At 32.6% G+C, this 19124-nt stretch overlaps 2 protein-coding genes across 7 annotated transcripts in view; one reads left to right on the top strand and one right to left on the bottom strand.

The window, feature by feature from the left end:
* LOC111057765 (mitochondrial thiamine pyrophosphate carrier) overlaps window positions 1-2254 on the bottom strand; it is a 70939-nt gene extending 68685 nt beyond the window's left edge. For both annotated transcript variants that reach the window (XM_022345232.2, XM_022345231.2), the window contains exon 1: window positions 2090-2254. The gene's annotated coding sequence lies outside the window, so the exon portion shown is untranslated. The remainder of the gene's footprint in view (window positions 1-2089) is intronic.
* The window catches only part of LOC111047733 (low choriolytic enzyme), a 170519-nt gene that overhangs the window by 13371 nt on the left and 138024 nt on the right, over window positions 1-19124 (top strand). The window lies entirely within an intron of this gene.

Below are 19124 nucleotides of genomic sequence, written 5' to 3' on the forward strand. Positions count from 1 at the left end.
CAGGAAAAGCTTAGGTTAGGGAAATCTTAGTTTAGGAAAAGCTTATATTAGGAAAAAAAGCTTAGGTTGGGAAAAGCTTAGATTAGGAAAAGCTGAGGTTAGAAAAAGCTCAGGTTGGAAAAAAGCTAAGGTTGGGAAAAGCTTAGGTTAGGGGAAGCTGGGTCTGAGAAAAGCTTAGGTCAGGGAAAGATGGGTTAGGAAAACTTGCATTAGAAAGAGCTCAACTTAGGAAAAGCCTAGGTTAGGAAAAATATTAGGTTAGGAAAAGCTTAGATTAGGAAAAGCTTAGATTAGGAAAAGCTAAGGTTAGGAAAAGCTAGGTTAGGAAAAGCTTAGGTTAGGAAAAGCTAAGGTTAGGAAAAGCTTAAGTTAGGGAAAGCTGGGTTTGGGAAAAGCTTAGGTTGGGGAAAGCTTGGGTTAGGAAAACGTAGATAAGGAAAAGCTTAGGTTAGGAAAAAAATGAGGTTGGAAAAAGCTTGGGTTAGGAGAAGCTTGGTTTAGGAAAAGCTTAGGTTAGGTAAAGCTTAGATTAGTAAAAGCTTAGGTTAGGTAAAGCTTAGGTTCGGGGAAGCTGGGTCTGAGAAAAGATTAGGTTGGGGGAGCTTGGGTTGGTAAATCTTAGATTAGAAAAAGCTTAGGTTAGGAAAAGCTTAGATTAGGAAAAATCTAAGGTTGGGAAAAGCTTGGGTTAGGAGAAACTTAGGTTAGGGGAAGCTACGTTTGAGAAAAGCTTAGGTTAGGAAAAGCTTAGATTAGGAAAAATCTAAGGTTAGGAAAAGCTTAGGTTGAGAAAAAATGTAAGATTGGGAAAAGCTTAGGTTAGGGAAAGCTTGGGTTAGGAAAAGCTTACATTGGGGAAAAGCATAGGTTAGGAAAAGCTTGATTTGATTCAATTATTTTTACAATCTTTTAAAGCTTCTGAATTGCATTGGAAGCTGAATAAAATGTGATCCTCAATATCGGTCTGCACTATGCCTATGCAAACATATTGAACTCTTCTATAGCTAAAATACTACCTACATTTTCTTGTATGTTTTCCAAATATCTTAATAATCTATAAAATTTTCTAACCTCAAATCTATTTTAATGAATTTCCTGCAAAAATCCCAATGAGATTTAGCCAATTTAGTAGTCACTAAAAGTAGTAAAAAAAATTAAATATGAGAATTGAAGAGTATTGAGTGTGCATTTTTTTATTTTCCCAAATATCTCGAACAATTTTGAGTTTAGGCTATCAAGTGACTGGACATTTTTTCTTTAGAATTTATCATTCTACTAAATCCAATAGTTTAAAATACCTATTAATCATAATGAAAACAAGTTAGGCCTAACCTTTTTTAAAGCAAAAAATTTGCATTTTTCTGCACAATTTTTGCAATATCTCAAAAACTACTGAAGTTACGAACCTGAAATTAGTTTCATTGGATTCCTCGTCAAATTTTACATAAGATTGCACTAGTTTTAAACATATTTTTGCCATAAAAAATCATTAAAAATAAAAAATAATATAAAAATTTTGAACTTTCCGCCATGTTTTTTCAGCTAATCCTTGGAAATCGACAACAATGTTATACATGGTTGATCTCGTATTGATCTCCTCTATCGATTTATGTAGGTCTCAATGCTAGATTCTGCGTCCCATAAACTAAAGTGCCTCCCACTATTGTATAAATCAAAACTCATTCTCTATTAAGTGTATGAATAATATTAAGACTATAAAAGCTTTGATAATATATATCTATGTAATATTCATCCTACACGATTCAAAATTAATACTTTTGTACCTGAAAGTTTAGAAATAATAATGAAAATAGTCTTAAACAACAGAATAGAGTTGAGCGCACTCGTATCATAGATACATCGTACTTAGGCTACATTCGTTTGAAAAGTAACTAGTTTAGTTTATCAAGAATGTTTTTATAATTTATTGTTATTCAATAACATAATTCTTATTTATAAACCATTACTCTGCTAATCTTAATAATTTTGTAAAAGAAGTAACTTTATAAAAGTATACTTTTGAAACAAGTAACCTACAAATTGATTAAACAATAACTAAAAATATAAAGTGAATTCAATAATTACTAACCTTGAAATTTATGATGAAGTTTAAAATTTGAATTGGGAAAATAAAATAACAATCCTTTATTCGAAAATAGTGATTATCAGTTGAAAAATAACTGTTTATTGACAAAAGGGTTTTCAATGTAAACAACTAAACACGGGTTGAAATGTACACTTTTGAACAGCTGATTGGGTCGATGGTTCTGGCCTTATTTCGTAGACAACTTTGTCAATGAGCAGCTTCTCTTTCTCAAAGAAACAGAGTAACGGCCAGCAACAGTCACAGCTATCACATAGTTATCCAAAAGTATTCTTTGAGTATCTATAGTGAGGTCCACGTTATAATGGTAATGTATGATTTGCAATGGTATTGCTATCCTTGTCTATCGTTCAACAAAGCAGATGGCGCTATCTCTTCCACGCATTGCGATGTTGCCACATCGTTTATCAACAATGTAGAAATTCAACTAATTGACAAAATATTTCATCTCAATAATGAAAATTTATTATCACATCTTAAATATATTTGACAAATAAAATATTATTAACTATTTTCGAAAATAATGAACAGTTAAATTCATCAGATATACCAGTATCAGCTGTTTTGGTCGCCAGGCTGAGATCTGGCAACCCTTTACTCCAATCTTCCTACACTTCCATCACAACGTGGACCTCACTATACCAGCTGATTGTGTGTCGGCATGATTCGACTTGCGCATCATAAAATGGATATGTTTTGCTCTAGAAAATGAACCACATGTTTATGTTTTGTTCTAAAGATGACGAATAAATCTGAAGTATTAAATGTAAAAGGGTTGGGGGTTAGGTTTTATTTAGGTTATATTTATTATGTTTTATTAGGATAGGTTGGGTTTTGCATTCAAAATGTAATATGCTAGGAGGGGCAAGGGTCTAGGTAGAGTTATGTTTTTTGATGTTTCAAAGGTGAAAGGATAGGTTAGGGAGTTAGGATTTTGCTTTGAACCACATGTTTGTGAACATTTTCATGAAATGAACTACATGTTTTTGTTTTGTTTTGAAGATGACAAACAAATCTAAAGTATTAAATGTGAAAGGGTCAGGGGTTAGGTTTTATGTAGGTTATATTTAATAATGTTTTATTAGGATAGTTTAGGTTTTGACTTCGAGATTGCAACAAGCTGGAAGGGGCTAGGGTCCAGGTGGAGTTAAGTTTTTTGATGTTTGAGAGGTGAGAGGATAGGTGAGGGGGTTAGGATTTTGCTTTGAAATCTGAATTATTGAATGTGAAAGGGTTAGGGTTTAGTAGTTAGGTTTTTTTGGGTTATATTAATTAATAATGTTCCATAAGGTTAGGTTTTTGCTTTAAAATTGCAATATGCTAGAAAAAGCTAGGGTCCAGGTAGAATGATGCTTTTTGATATTTCAAAGGTGGAAAGATAGGTCAGTGGGTTAGGGTTTTGCTTTGAAAATTGCAATATGCTGGAAGGGATTAGAGGTTTTTACCAAAAGTTATGATTATTGATGTTTCAAATGTAAAAGGGGTGGTTAGGGGGTTAGGTTTTTGCTTTGGAATGACAATGTGCTGACTTAGTTATAGTGTTTTTTAACATCAGTTAAATAACAACCATTATATTTTATTAATTATATTTTTCAAAAGTACTCTTTATTTTATCAAATAAAATCATAATATATTGATTATTACATTGAATTCAATGATAAATCATCATTGGATAATGATATCATCATCAAATAGAATGACGATTGGCTCCAGTTACAGTGCTCGGTAATCATCATCACAAAGAACGTTACATTCAAAGAACTGACTGAATGGAACGGGAAAAAACCGTTACCAACGCATGCGCGATACGATGCTGACTGAGACCGAGAGTGATTTGTCCAGTGAACTCTAAACTAACTGGAACGGGCTGTCCAATGCTTAGCTACAACCAAAAGTGTGTAAGGCGGAGTGAGTGAGACAGGCATACCGTGTGGGATTCCCTTCTCTCTCGTACTCATACATTCAAGCAGGCTGTTGCAGCTCTTGAGTACGATTTTTCATTTTTAAAGTTCAAAAACGGATTTGAATGAGTATTAGGGCTATTAGTATTAGATCACAACATTTTCTCTTGAATATTGTGATGTATTTGTCGTGAAATACGTAGAATTGAATAAAAATATGACCGAAAAATGGTGATGTATTGTGTTGCATTTGGATGCAAGAATGGGCATGTTACAGGAAATGAAATACCATTCCACAGGTAAGTCAAACATTTTTATTCTGTTAATTAATTTGAAGAAATCTTTTTGTTTTACATACATTTCCAATACTTCTTTTTATATTGATCAGTTTATTTGACCAAAAATAAAACAACAAATTTGCTTATATTGTTATTATTACGAATTTCAAAGCGAGCAAAGTCATACGACCATCTTTCTCAGCCTGATTGATGAATGTGAAATAATTCAAACCATTAAAAAACTCAAATTAAACGTCAGCTCTGGTAATGATGGATTAACATCAAGAATCTTAAAGGAGAATATCACTCACTTGTCCACTGTTATAGCATACTTATTTAATTTGGCGATAGTTGAAGGGCAGTTTCCAAAAATATTGAAAACAGGTACCGTAATCCCTATATTTAAAAAAGGGGATAGGATGTCCAAAACAAACTACCGTCCCATCTCACTCTTACCTACTCTATCAAAGGTGTTTGAGAAACTTATTAAAAAAAGATTAATGAACTTTTTAGATAACAACTTTTTCTTCTCCAATCAACAGTTTGGTTTCAGGCAGAATCTCAACACCGAGCTTGCCCTTCAACATTTCCTGCAAAATATATACTTAGGATTAAATAAAAACAAGGTAATTGTGGTGCTGGATTGTTTATCGATATCAGTAAAGCATTTGATACTGTAAATCATGATCTTCTGCTACATAAACTGTGGCGAGCAGGTATTAGAGGTGCACCCTTGGAACTGCTTGGAACTTTCCTACAGGGAAGAAGTCAGGCAGTAAAAATTAATAATCAAATTAGTGACTTGCGTGATATCTGTCATGGGGTCCCTCAAGGGTCGGTCCTGGGACCTGTATTATTCTTGATCTACATTAATGACTTATTCAATGGTGACTTTAAGGGACAATTAACAACTTTTGCAGATGACACTGCCTTATCATACAGTCCGGACCAACAGGACCAACTTGCTTATGACATGCAACAGGACTTGAATAAACTGTCATTTTGGTTCACTTGTAATAAGTTGGCAATGAATGTTCAAAAAACTAATTACATCTTGTTCAGTCTAAGTGGCAGTAGAAGTTTTCCTATGCCTATCTTCCTCCACGGATTTCACTGTAGGCGTGACTCTTGCAGTTGCCCTGTTGTGAAAATGGAATCCAATGTAAAATATCTAGGGGTGCTTCTAGATCATAACTTGAATTGGAAGTCCCACATTAAGTCCCTCAAGAAATCTCTTCAGTTCTACCTTAGAACAATATTTAAATTAAAGCAGATGTGCAATAAAAGTACCCTGAAAGAGATTTATTATGCATTTGCCCATTCAAGAATAAGTTATGGATTGAGTTGTTGGGGAAGTACATATTATTCCATTTTGGATCCCATTATAAAGCTACAGAAGTCTTTTATCCGAATAATTGCTGGTGTAGGATACAGGGATAGCACTTTACCACTATTTCAAGAATTCGAGATACTCCCTCTGAGACACATGTATATCCACAAGGTACTTAATATTTTCTACCTGCTGAGTGGGAATGATGGTGTAATAGTAAGCTATTGTGAGGTGGTGGAGGGATCTCATTTGACGCGAGGAGTACTGAATCGCCATCTCCGAGGATTGAGACCTAACTGTACCCTTTTCAAAAAATCTTTTATGTTCCTCACCCCAAAATTTTTCAATCTTTCACCTATACACATCAAGATTAATTTTGGGTCCCAAAATAATAAGTATCACATCAAAACTAGCATAAAAAGATGGCTACTAAACTGCGATAGGGTTGGGGTGGAAATGATGTACAACTCCGTAATATAGTTCCAAAGGCTGTTCATTTATTTCCTTGTACACTGCGTATTACAGTCCCAAAGGATCCAATGGTAATTGAATTGATTATTATAAATGATATTTGAGTGCTGTTTAATTAAAAAAAAAATATATATATATATATATATATATTGTATATTGTATATTTATTATTATTCCACAAGCCATTTTATATATGGTTGTTGTTGTATTATGTATGTTGTGGTTTCGGTATTCTAAATTTTTCAAACCCTTACCTTATTGTGCTTGCTAATTTTGACTTTTGTCTGAGATTTGCGTATCATGTCTTATCTTGAGCTTGTTGTTATTTTATTTTATGCATAGAATTTTCCACTCTTGCTGATTTATGTATTTCTGTCTTTATCAATTCATCTCAAATTAATTAATTTATTATTCTTATTGTATTTTTTCATTTAAAGAAAATAGGTATTGTATACACTATTTTAGATAGTTCTTGGTTTTATTTAGTTATATATTTTTCTCTCTTTCGTTTTCGTTTTCAATAAATATTGTTTTTTTCTGTCTCTCTGATGCTCCTCCATGCGGACGTGACTTAGTCACTTGCATGGTAGAATATTTCTGTATATTATGTGAAATTTCTGCAAGTGCAATTTTGTAATTATTTTGTTTTTTTATATGGAAATAAAGATTATAATTATTATTATTATATTCCTAGTAAGTTATACCGTACTGTGATAGTTTCTATGTTTATTGAAAATTTCGGCCTACTTTATAGCATCTAAAATAAAAAACATAGTTGAAGAACAAATTAATCCTTATTCAAAAAAGAATAAATAATATCTGATGCAGAAATTGTGAATGTTTCCCTACAAAGACCAGAAACGGTATACAGTATATGTAGGTGGGCCTATCACACATTCTATGTATGATGTAATTTATGGATATAAATTTGGTGTTAAGAATCAGCATATAATAAATATAGTATATTTATCATAATTTGTTTACGGTATATTATGTAGGTAAGCGTATCATACATTTTATGTATAATGTATAATATAAATTTAGTGTAAGTAGCAGCATATAATACCAATAGAATCTAATAGTATAATACTATAATCTAATAGAATCCATAAGTACGAAAAAATAAACATTTTGTTAATGAATTTTGTGTAAACACAGCTTTACAATAATGATTAATAATTCTGTGTTATCATCATGAGATGACATAATTTATTTTAGGTACCGTACCTACTTTTATTTTGAAAAATATGATATTGGACTATGAGCCTGTTTTTTCATTCCCAATCATTTCATGACAGTTTATATTTGTCCTTGTTAAATAAATAAAAATAAATAAATAATACGCTTCTCTTAAATCTGGCCCAAAGTTATTCCCATGCTTGTGAAAAGTTGACAATACTAAAACTACTGCAGTCACAAATAAAAAAAATCTTTTCTTTATTAATATTCAACCTATTTCATTATTTTTGCTCTCAAAAAGTTAACAATGAACTGCTTAATAAAGGGAAAATAACGCTTCCGTGGAATAAGACATACAATATAAAAATAAAATAGAAATTGAGACTGTGCAATGCATTCTCCCATAAGAGCCAATGTGTAACAAAATGAACGAATCCCACAGCAATGCGGGTTGCCTATCTTTACCAGCTGCCTCACTTTTTTTGTGTTGCTAGTCCATTCCAGCTAGTATAGAGTTCACTGGATTTGTCTAGCAGCTTCTCTTTGTCTCAGAAACAGAGTAACGGCCAGCAACAGTCACAGTTATCACATAGTTATTCAAAAGTATTCTTTGAGTATCTATAGTGAAGTCCACGTTATAATTGGTAGTGTATGATTTGCAATGGTATTGCTATCTTTGTCTATCGTTCAACAAATTAATTAGGTTTCAAAGGTGGAAGGATAGGTTAGGAATTGTCAGATTGTGGATTATTGAACAGAGTATCTGTTTGCTGTAGAGAATGATAATCTTATTATTGATTCTCTGTTCCCTATACCCTATACCGTATACTTCATACCCTGCACCCAATTCTCTATAGCTTACACCCTACACCGTGCCCTATTCAACTATATCTATACCACTAACAACTCCATAGTTCCGCCATACCTTTACTCCATAGCCCTCACCTTAAATCCTGTAGAAAACCCTCTTTCTAGTCTGGCAGATGTGCTTTTTGATATTTCAAAGGTGGAAAGATAGGTTGGGATTTTGCTTTGAAATTGCAATATGATGGAAGGGATTAGAGGTTTTTCAAATAGTTATGTTTATTGATGTTTTAAATGTAAAAGGGGGGGGGTTGAGTGTTCGGTTTTTGTTTTGAAATGACAATATGCTGACTTGGTTATAGTGTTTTTTAACATCAGCAAATTTCAACATTCAACAAAATAAAAACAAGTCACGATTGGCAATTATCCAATATTACTAGTAGATGATCGGCTTGCTCTGCTCTGCTGTCTTTTCAATTTTATGAAGCGCATACGCACAAACGCACACACCATACAGTGAATCACACACTAGTACAGTAACTTCTCAGAGAGGAGAAAGGAAAATATATTTTCTGTGTGATACTAAAGTACTCCATAATTTCCCTCTCAGTATTATCTCATGCTGCTGATATCAACATAAAAGCTGTTAATCCTTTTCCAATATAATTCATGATAAGTTTGGAATTATTTTATTTATATGAATGCATAAATAAATAAATAAACGAATCAATCCTATAACACATTGACAAATAATCTGATAATGAGATCCTTCCAGAATAATTTTTATCAATGATTAAATTGAGGCTCCATCAATTATTGTTATACTTTTTTTTCAATTGAAAGTGAAACTTCAAATCAAATAATTTATTATTAGATCACCATACCATCTATTCATATGATTAGTCCATTAATAAAAATTGAAGTCAAATAAAATTATTCTTTATTAATTGTAACTTACTGGAAACTGGGTATACAGAAAAAAATATTACATGCTTTTTTCTATTTGACTACTTGCTAGACAGCCATATTTATTTCTGAGTACAAAATTCATAAACTCAAATAATGAATAGATCACGAAGAAAACAGAAACCTCCATCATTTATTTCCTTTCAATAATATATTTTATAGTAAAGCAATATAAAGTAATAAATTTGTTGACAGTGTGTGATATAATATATCCCAGAATGAAAATTCAATTTAATCAAATGGAATTCATGAATGCAAATAATATAAAAATCTGCATAATAAATAATTTACACATTCTATGAAACTTATTTAGTAATAGGCTATATCAAATAATAAATAGTCTATTATTTTTGCAATTACTATAACCTACTATTTATTAGCTATCACTATATGAAAAATTACTAATAACTACTGATACTATTCTAGCATATTATGATAATATACAGTTAAAAGAATTTATCTTTTTTCTATCTGTATGAACTTGTGACCCCCGTGGTTCAGAGAACTCGCTCAAGAACTGTTTTGCATTGTAATCTTTGAAACCCTCAACTTTTGATTATACAGAGTTTATGAAAATTAATGAAGCTGCTAAATATTTCTCTTACAATAATAATTTGATAACAGCTTCCATTGGGAATGTTATTTGAAATGAAAAATTACTCTGTCGCTTCAACATCTTTGACACTCATATGGATCCAAAATCATTTTTTTAAATGTTTGATACATGATTTCGATACATAGTTCCAAGAGAAAATAAATAGCCAAAACCGCAAATTGATAATTATTATATCAACCCGTATAATTTTGTTGATACAAAAGTATAATGAACCAGCTAAATCATATGTCAGCATGTGTGATAGCTCCCAAATCAATGTTAGTAGACAGTCTACTAACTTTACTCCCAAATAACCTTAGATGATGTTACGAATGAATGAATGGAAAAACTGTTGACAGAATCCAAAGTCAGGGCAGTGGACTGTGAATGATAGTTGGTATTAATAACTACAAATAAATCTCTGAATTCTGTGCATAAGAGACTGATAGCTTGAAGTGTGGTGAGTACGCCAAAAAAAGACAAAATGAGTCAACAAGATGAGATTTAATATTAATAAAATAATAGGCAGATGGCCACATACAAAAACAAGTGTAAGTAGATTAAATCGAATAAAATCTTTAGATTAATTTTATTACAATATGCAATAAAACCATTAGAAAATAAGCGATTACCAAATTTAAATGAATTTAGATCAATGACACTAATGACAATCGAAGACTGACAATAATTGATAAGGTACTTTCAATGATACCTGAATTGAGAATAGAAAATTTTAAATGATACAATAATAAAGTTACTGCTGAAAAATTCAATCTTAATGATTTTAAAAAGAATAATAACAAATAACAATGAGATGTAGATAATGCTCTATATATTGAAATGGAGTTCCAAGGTCAATGTCATACACATTGAAATAGGCGTCAGTGTCCTTGAAATAACGCTTGTGAGCTAAGGGTAGCTGTCAAATACAATGAAATAATTGTTAATACTGAGTATATTAATATAGGCGACATAGGCCTTCAATGAATTGAATGTCAAGTTAGACATCAATTGAACAACTCAAATATGAGATTACGCTTGCAAGCCAAGGGTAGCTATCAAATACAATTTAATAATTGTCAATGTTGAATATAGGCGACATAGGCCTTCAATGAATTGAATGTCAAGATAGACATCAATTGAACAACTCAAATATGAGAATACGCTTGCAAGCCAAGGGTAGCTATCAAACACAATGTAATAATTGTCAATGTTGAATATAGGCGACATAGGCCTTCAGTGAATTGAATGACAAGTTAGACATCAATTGAACAACTCAAATATGAGATTACGCTTGCAAGCCAAGGGTAGCTATCAAACACAATGTAATGATTGTCAATGTTGAATATAGGTGAAATAGGCCTTCAATGAATTGAATGTCAAGTTAGACATCAATTGAACATCTCAAATATGAGATTACACTTGCAAGCCAAGGGTAGCTATCAAATACAATGTAATAATTGTCAATGTTGAATATAGGCGACATAGGCCTTCAATGAATTGAATGTCAAGTTAGACATCAATTGAACAACTCAAATATGAGAATAAGCTTGCAAGCCAAGGGTAGCTATCAAATACAATGAAATTAATATAGGCGACATAGGCCTTCAATGAATTGAATGTCAAGTTAGACATCAATTGAACAACTCAGATGTGAGATTACACTTGCAAGCCAAGGGTAGCTATCAAATACAATGAATACATATTATAACTTTGAAATAATGTGGGACAGTGCTCTGAATGAGACATACACTGTAACATATTGAATTCATGTACATAGGCTCGATTGCCGAAAGTATGGACAATTTAATGTTTTTAATTGCCGTAGAAGTTGAATGATAGCTACAAAAATCATATGAATGCACATTAAAATGTTTGAATTGGAAATAGAGAACAACGTGGTCCAGTATTGACATGCTGTTAGTATTTTCATGAACAGTTATGCAATACATGTGTAAAATGAAAGTTGAATAAAATGATTTACGTAACCTGAATAAAATTTTGAGGAAGAGATGCAGCCAGGCAGACTGGCAAGGAATCCATGGTACCCCAAGGAACAGGACATCAGCAATTGATGATATGATGGCCACGTGATGATGAGAATGGAAGCGTCCAACACAGTAGGCGATTCCAACAATGGAAATGTGAGCAGGAACATGTAGAATTCCAAACAAATAATCCGAATTTCAAGTTGTGGAATTTTCAGAACGATTTCCAAACGGTAGAGATGATGAAATTGAGAGTTTGAATTTCAAATGTCTAAAACATGTTGATAGAAAAATGGTGATAAACGCTAACAATACTATGGAACTTTGACAAAGTTTATCAACATAAGTACACGAAGAAATTGATGAATAATTGAATCACAATTGATGAATAGATTTAACGAATTAATTTGAAGGAATAATTCACATTTAAAAACGTTAAGTAAACTAGATGAATTTGGATGAAAAAGTTTAGACCGGGAGCAAATGTGCACTCACCAACTAGACAATCGAAAGACAAGGAAACAAGCTAAGGCTCGACTGACAAAGGACAAGCCGGAAATGCTCGATACGTAATCAATCAAACAATCAATCAAATGCATTCCAAAAATCAAATACAATATTGTTTCCTAATTTCTAATATGTGTTCCCTATAGGCTACCCTGTGTGAGGACACTTGAATATATATAATAAAATATTTATATACAAATTTGAATATTATATCATGAAGAACATAATAATTGAATATGGTGTTATATTGAAATAAATCAATATGTCAATATTTATAATCATTCTTGCATTCTTCTCACACATTCATACGCACACACATTCACACATGCGCACAAACACACACACACACACACAACACACACACACACCACACACACACACACACACACACACACACACACACACTTACATACACTTACACAAAACTTAAAACTATGTACAGAGTGATTGCTGTTTTTTTTCATATTTAGTTCAATTTTATTCATAGTAAACGTTTCTTTTTTTTTCAAAGTGCTGATGTAATTAGACCATAAATGAATGTGTTTTGAAGAAAGAGACAGTGATTTAAATTTGATACTGTCTTACTGTTTACGAATACTGGACGGGATTTGTGAGTTCAATGATCTTTGATTGCTGCAGTGTTCATGTCATGTAATGTGTAAATTATACTAAATTTAGACCTATATTAATTTAGTAAAAAAATCATTCAGGTTGTCTAGTTGTAAAATGAATTTCTTGATTTCTTTTCTAAATAACTGACGTGACGTTATTTTCCTTGTTGTTACTGGAAGTGAATTGAATATTTTGATAGCTATGTATTTGAAGTGTTGTCTGGAATGTTCTAATCTTGGTTTTGGGAGGTTAATGTCCTGTGAATTCCTGAGGTTTATTCTTTCTCTCATCTGTTGAATATCAAAATTATTTTCAGCTAAATCCAGCAATGCTTTGAATAGAAAAGAATGTCTCACTGATAATTTTGATAGTTCTCTGAAGAGCATCATTGAACTATATTGTTTAGGTTTATTACAAATTATTTTTAATATATGTTTCTGACCAGTAATCACAGGTTTAATATGAACATTGTATGCACTCCCATAGCATATTATTCCATAATTTATTCTAGAACCAATAATTGCATGGTATAATTGTAACAATACTTCTTTTGGACATAACTGTCTGAGGTAATAGAACTTCCTTATGTATACAAATAACTCATTTTTTATCTTCTGTACATGATCTGACCAAGTGAGCCTACTATCCAATATGAGGCCCAGATACTTAACTGTATGTGCTTGTTTTATTATTTCACAGTTACACAATATATTATTCACCTGTTGCGCACAATCTAATTATGGAAGTAAATACTAGTTAACTCCTGATCCGTGTTTTGAAGATTAAATTGTATTATATTACATTTTTCTGTGTTGATAGTTAATTTATTTTCGCAAAACCACCACCTTAGGTGCTTAAGATCCATTTCTAATTTATTCTTAAGTTCTTGATTTGTTTTGGTCATGTAATATTGCAATTCTGATCAAGCCACTAACTCATTTAATCAATCTTAGTTTACAGTCTGGTGTGTTCCCTGAGTTCCTAAAGATGGCCAAGGTTTTTCCCCTCTTCAAATCTGGTGACCCTACCGATAAAAACAATTACCGTCCCATATCATTGCTAAGCATTTTTTCAAAAATTCTAGAAAAATAGTGAAAGAACAGCTCATTTTCTATCTTCATAGGAATAGAATTCTATGTGACTGTCAGTATGGCTTCAGAAAAGATAAAAATATACCTGATGCTCTATTCGACATTTGCAAAGCCATAAATGAAGGAATGAATGAAAATTGACGAATGATGCTTCTATTCCTTGACCTAAAAAAAACCTTCGATTTGGTTGATGGGAACAAATTATTGAATAAATTAAACCTTATTGGAATACGAGGTACAGCGTTGGCATGGTTCAGAAGTTATCTGTCAAATCACCTTCAGTTTGTTTCCTTGATGGATGTCAGGGGTGAATATGTGGCGGTTGACTTTGCGGTGACTCAGGAAAGCACTTTGGGCCCAATCCTCTTTTTAATCTATATAAATAATATATCAAAAGTAAATATACATGGGAGGTTATTTTTGTTTGCAGATGATGCATTGATATTTTTGAAAGGGCGAAGCTGGGTTGAAGTTAAGGAAAATGCTCAAAATGACCTTTTTCACATAAAAACATGGCTTGATCAGAATACATTGACAATGAACACCAAGAAAACGAAATTTATGCCAATATCATTGAGACCAACGACCGATTACAATTTATCAAGTTTGAAAGTTCACTGCTGTGGGGATTTTGTCAGTGTTACATGTGGGTGTTCTTGTATTGAAATGGTCACTTCCTACAAGTATTTGGGCGTTTTTTTCGACCATAGGATGAGGTGGTCTGCTCACATTGAATACATAAAAAAAAGACTTAGAAAATATATATATGCATTTAGAATGATGAGCGATGTACTGGATAAGAGAGAGATTAGAATGGCATACTTTGCATATGTCCAGTCCCTTTTGGAGTTTGGTATAGTTGCATGGGGTGGAGCTTGCAAGACGGTACTTCAGCCACTCTTTATTGTCCAGAAAGCCATTGTGAAAGTAGCTCTAAAAAAAATCCTCGTTTCTCAACTAAAATTCTCTTTGAGGAGAGTGAGGTCCTGACTGTAAGACAGCTCTTCATTACAAACATTCTAATACATTTATTCTCCAACATGAACATTCTTGGGCCCATTACACATATGCACCAAACGCGGTATGCTGTTAACACTGGTATTACAGCTATACCCCTCCAGAGATCCCTTACACAAACAAATTCCTTCTATATTTCACATGTTCTGTACCGTAACTTGGCTCGTCACTTCCCACACCACATAGTATTTCAGGACGTCTCAAAATCCTTATTTAAATTGAAATTGAAGAAATTTTTAATACAGCTGGGAGTGGACAATTCAGAAAACATCATCACAACAAATTATACCTACCTTAATTGATAAATTCGCTGGTGGTGACAGCCTGACTACTGTTCTTGGAATCTGTATGCATCATTACAATAATTAACCTTTTTATTATTTTTTTGAGCTATCCAATAATCCTCTGTACATAATAATAATATTAAATAGGATTCTGAATGCAGCAAAATTAGTGTTTCCTTTCTTTCCAACAAACTTATAATATGCAACTCTGGTTTGCGCACAGGCATTTTTTGCCCATGCAGACCATTTTCTAAAGATTTACTTGGCTTACTGTATTCATGAGGTTGATTTTATTCTTTGTTGTTGTTTTATATTGATAATGAGTACATAAGATTATTACTTTGTATGTAAAGTGCATTTTTTTTTAAAATAAATATCTTTTGTCTGTCTGTCTGTCTGTCAAAATATAACTGTATCGTCTGCAAAAGATGTAATCTTTCCCTGTAAGTCACCATCCATCAAATCGTTAATAAAGACCAGGAATAAAGTACTTGATAACACTGATCCTTGAGGAATACCTATGGTAATGTCCCCGGGTTCACTCAACGTATCGTTAATTCTGACCCTTTGACTCCTATTAGTTAGGTAGCATCTTAACCAATCATTAGCAATTCCTCTTACTCCTGATAAATCAAGTTTTTTTAGAAGCATGTTTTTATCAATAGCATCATATGCTTTAGATATATCAAGAAACAGAGCTGCACACTTATTATTAACACTAGAACTGTCATTTATTTTTGAGACAAGATTTTCAATTGCCACTTCTGTACTTCTTCCTTCACGGAAACCATACTGGTTATCACTAAAAAAGTTATTATTTTTATAAAAGTTTTCAAGTCTAATCTTGAATATTTTTTCCAAAATCTTGGAGAAAACCGGTAAAAGTGAAATTGGGTGGAACTGATCTATGTTTTTACAATTTGGATTTTTAGGAATAGGTATAACTACGCTGTGTTTGAACATGCTTGGGAATTTTCCTTTGGCAATACTCAGGTTAATTAGATCAGTTAATTTGTTCAAATAATTCATGTAAGTTTTTTTAATCATGCTTGTGCTTATTCCATCTACACCTGGCAAAGATTTATTTTCAATTGTCTTATTATACTTGCTACTTCCTCTGGATTTGTAGGGTGGAGAAAAATTGAATTAGTTGGAAATTTGTATGGAAACCTTATTTTTGATATTCTAGCAGACTCTTCCCTGGTTTGCAATGTGGTTTGTTATAATTCATCATTCATTTTATTCACAACATTTAGAAAATAAGAATTAAACGAATTAGAAATTTTATTACTATCATGTATGCTATTTCCCTGCTCATCAACAATCAGTTTTAGTGGTTGTTTATTTTTTTTCAATCCTATTAACGCGTCAATTGTTTTCCACGTCTTTCTAATGTTTCCCTGGCTTTCTCTAAACAGTTTTGAATAATAATATTGTTTTCTTTCTCTCAGTTCATTACGTAAGTTATTTTTGAATGTATTGTATATTTGTTTTAAGTCGTCATTATTAGGTTGTTTGCTTACGTTTGCAAACGTTTGATGAAAAAATAGCAAATATCTAGAAAGTAAGATGCCTAAAAGACTAAATAAATTCCAAAAAATTGAATAATACAAATGTTATAATTGAAACAACAAATAATACGACGAATAATATAGAAAACAAACTTGATTATGACAGTGACGTGGAACTGTGACTGTGACGTCACTGGACAGTGCAGATGGACAAAATGACGAAATGATGTCTACGTAGTAACAGAATGAGTATCGAAGTGGAACCGTTCCAATGCTTTGTCAGATTTTACAACTGTAGTAATTGCATGCAAAGAATTCTTCAGCTGACCAAATGATAGATCATAACAAAACCTACTATCAACCTGCTATCCCAAAACCTGCTATCCAACCCTATATAGTCATAGAAAACAATTGGGCGGGCGAAGCGCGGAGGCTGCTAAACCATCCTACTGGGGGTGCAGGGGGCTTCGCCCGCCACCACCAGTAGGATGGTTTAGCAGCCTCCACGCTTCGCCCGCCCAATCGTTTTCTATGACTATATAGGGTTGGATAGCAGCCTCCGCGCTTTGCGCTCCGGCTGGAATGCAGGCTTCGGCCGCACAATTGTCTTTTACGACTAAATAGTGTTGGGTGGCAGCCTATTATCTATATTACGAAATCCCTAATAAAATGAGATCATTCAGAACGTACTGTCTTCAATGAGTACAGAGTTACAATTTTTCAAAAATAAGTAAAGTTTTAAGAAAAAATGAATTTTGATGAATTCTCATTCTTCATCAACAATATATTCCGATTTTTACCATTTAAATTTATAATTCAAAATTTCTTTGGGCATAGTTTTGTGCTCTACAATTTGAGACAAGGTAGAGCGCTCTTTCTCATATAGATTTTCAAGTACACCTGATAACAATGCTCCTTGTATTTTGGAAAATACCTTATTTTTAGCTTCAATCATCACCAGCAACTCCATAATCTTCTCATAACATTGAGATTTCACACCATGATATAAGTTCATTAGATCATGTTCTATAAGAATGAACATGAGTAATACTAATACAAAGAATAATACTAGGGAAAGTATATTTGATTTCATGATTTTTTCAACAATCTAATCTTACACTAGGATCATATTCTCCCATGAATCGTTTTCAGCAACTAAAAGAGGAGATTCTGTTCTAAAATTCAAGATCAAGTATTTTTCTATAATTTATCTGAATATAGAAATTGGCCATTTCTTTGTGTACTGGAAAATGAACCAGATATTTTAGGTATATTTGGGCCATTCTGTATCTTGCACAAGGAAATCTTGCATGAAAAAATTGGACTTCTCTTATGTATCCAAATTGAGAATTCAGATCTACAATATAAAATGCAAGCACACCCCCTTTTGATGTCTATAGTGACTGAACTATAGTAACTGTAGTTTTTTCAAACACCACTTGTGAAATAGGTGGGGGGGGGGGTATCGGGGCGATCCGCGCCCGTCGCCACCTTCTATAGAAGATAGATGTGACTCATGTTATAACATTATAATTAGTCCAGTCAATTTAGACATGAAAAGAGGCAATATTTTATATTCATTGTAATTCTGATGTTTTAGGGTTTGTATGCATAAGAGAAGTCCAGAACCAATTTTCGCATGCAAAATTTCCTAGTACAGAGTGGCCCAAATACCTAATATGTATGGTTCATTCTCCAGTTCTGAGTTATTACAATCAAATCCAGTCATTGGACAAAAAAATCCTCTCTCTCATTTTTCACTGTATATAAAATTCAGAATAAAATGAAATCATTCAGACCTCTCTAACTTCAATCAGTTCTATCCTACAGTTTATCCAAAACGAGTAGAATTTCATGGAAAAATCAATTTTGATAAATCTTATAGTATTTGATCAACAATATCTTCCGATTGTCACAATTCAAAAATGTATAATTCAACATCCTACTAGGCGTAATTTTGTGCTCTACAATCTGAGAACAGGTAGAACGCTATATCTAAAAGATTTCCAGGACACCTCAAGGATCGAAATTTCATTCATAACTTTTGATACAATGTTCGGATCTTCCTGTACGCTCTTTCTTTTCGGCTTGTCAAGGCAGTTGGAAATCATATATCATGAGTCAAGTTCCTAAGAGAAATGGGAAATTTTTTGTTGAGTGTACACTGTACTTCAACCCATATTCCATACACAAAATAATGACTATTTATTTATTCAATGCTGTATATCTTATGAAATAATTCAGATATAAAATTAAAATGTAGTCAAGGATGTGAGGAATTTCCTCCTCTCCTCACTCCAATCAACAATACTTTCGATTTCAATACCATTAGAAAGTTACAACCGATTGAAAAAGTGACGATTGAAGTTTTACCATTTTTTCGCAATTCCACTGTCAATCAAGAGTCTCTTGAACGAGGATCATACATCATAGAAACTCATGATTGGTTCTAAATTTTATCCTATAGGAGCTCAGTTACCTTGAAT

The sequence above is a fragment of the Nilaparvata lugens genome, chromosome 5 (assembly GCF_014356525.2).
Source record: "Nilaparvata lugens isolate BPH chromosome 5, ASM1435652v1, whole genome shotgun sequence".
Taxonomy (NCBI): Eukaryota; Metazoa; Arthropoda; class Insecta; order Hemiptera; family Delphacidae; genus Nilaparvata; species Nilaparvata lugens.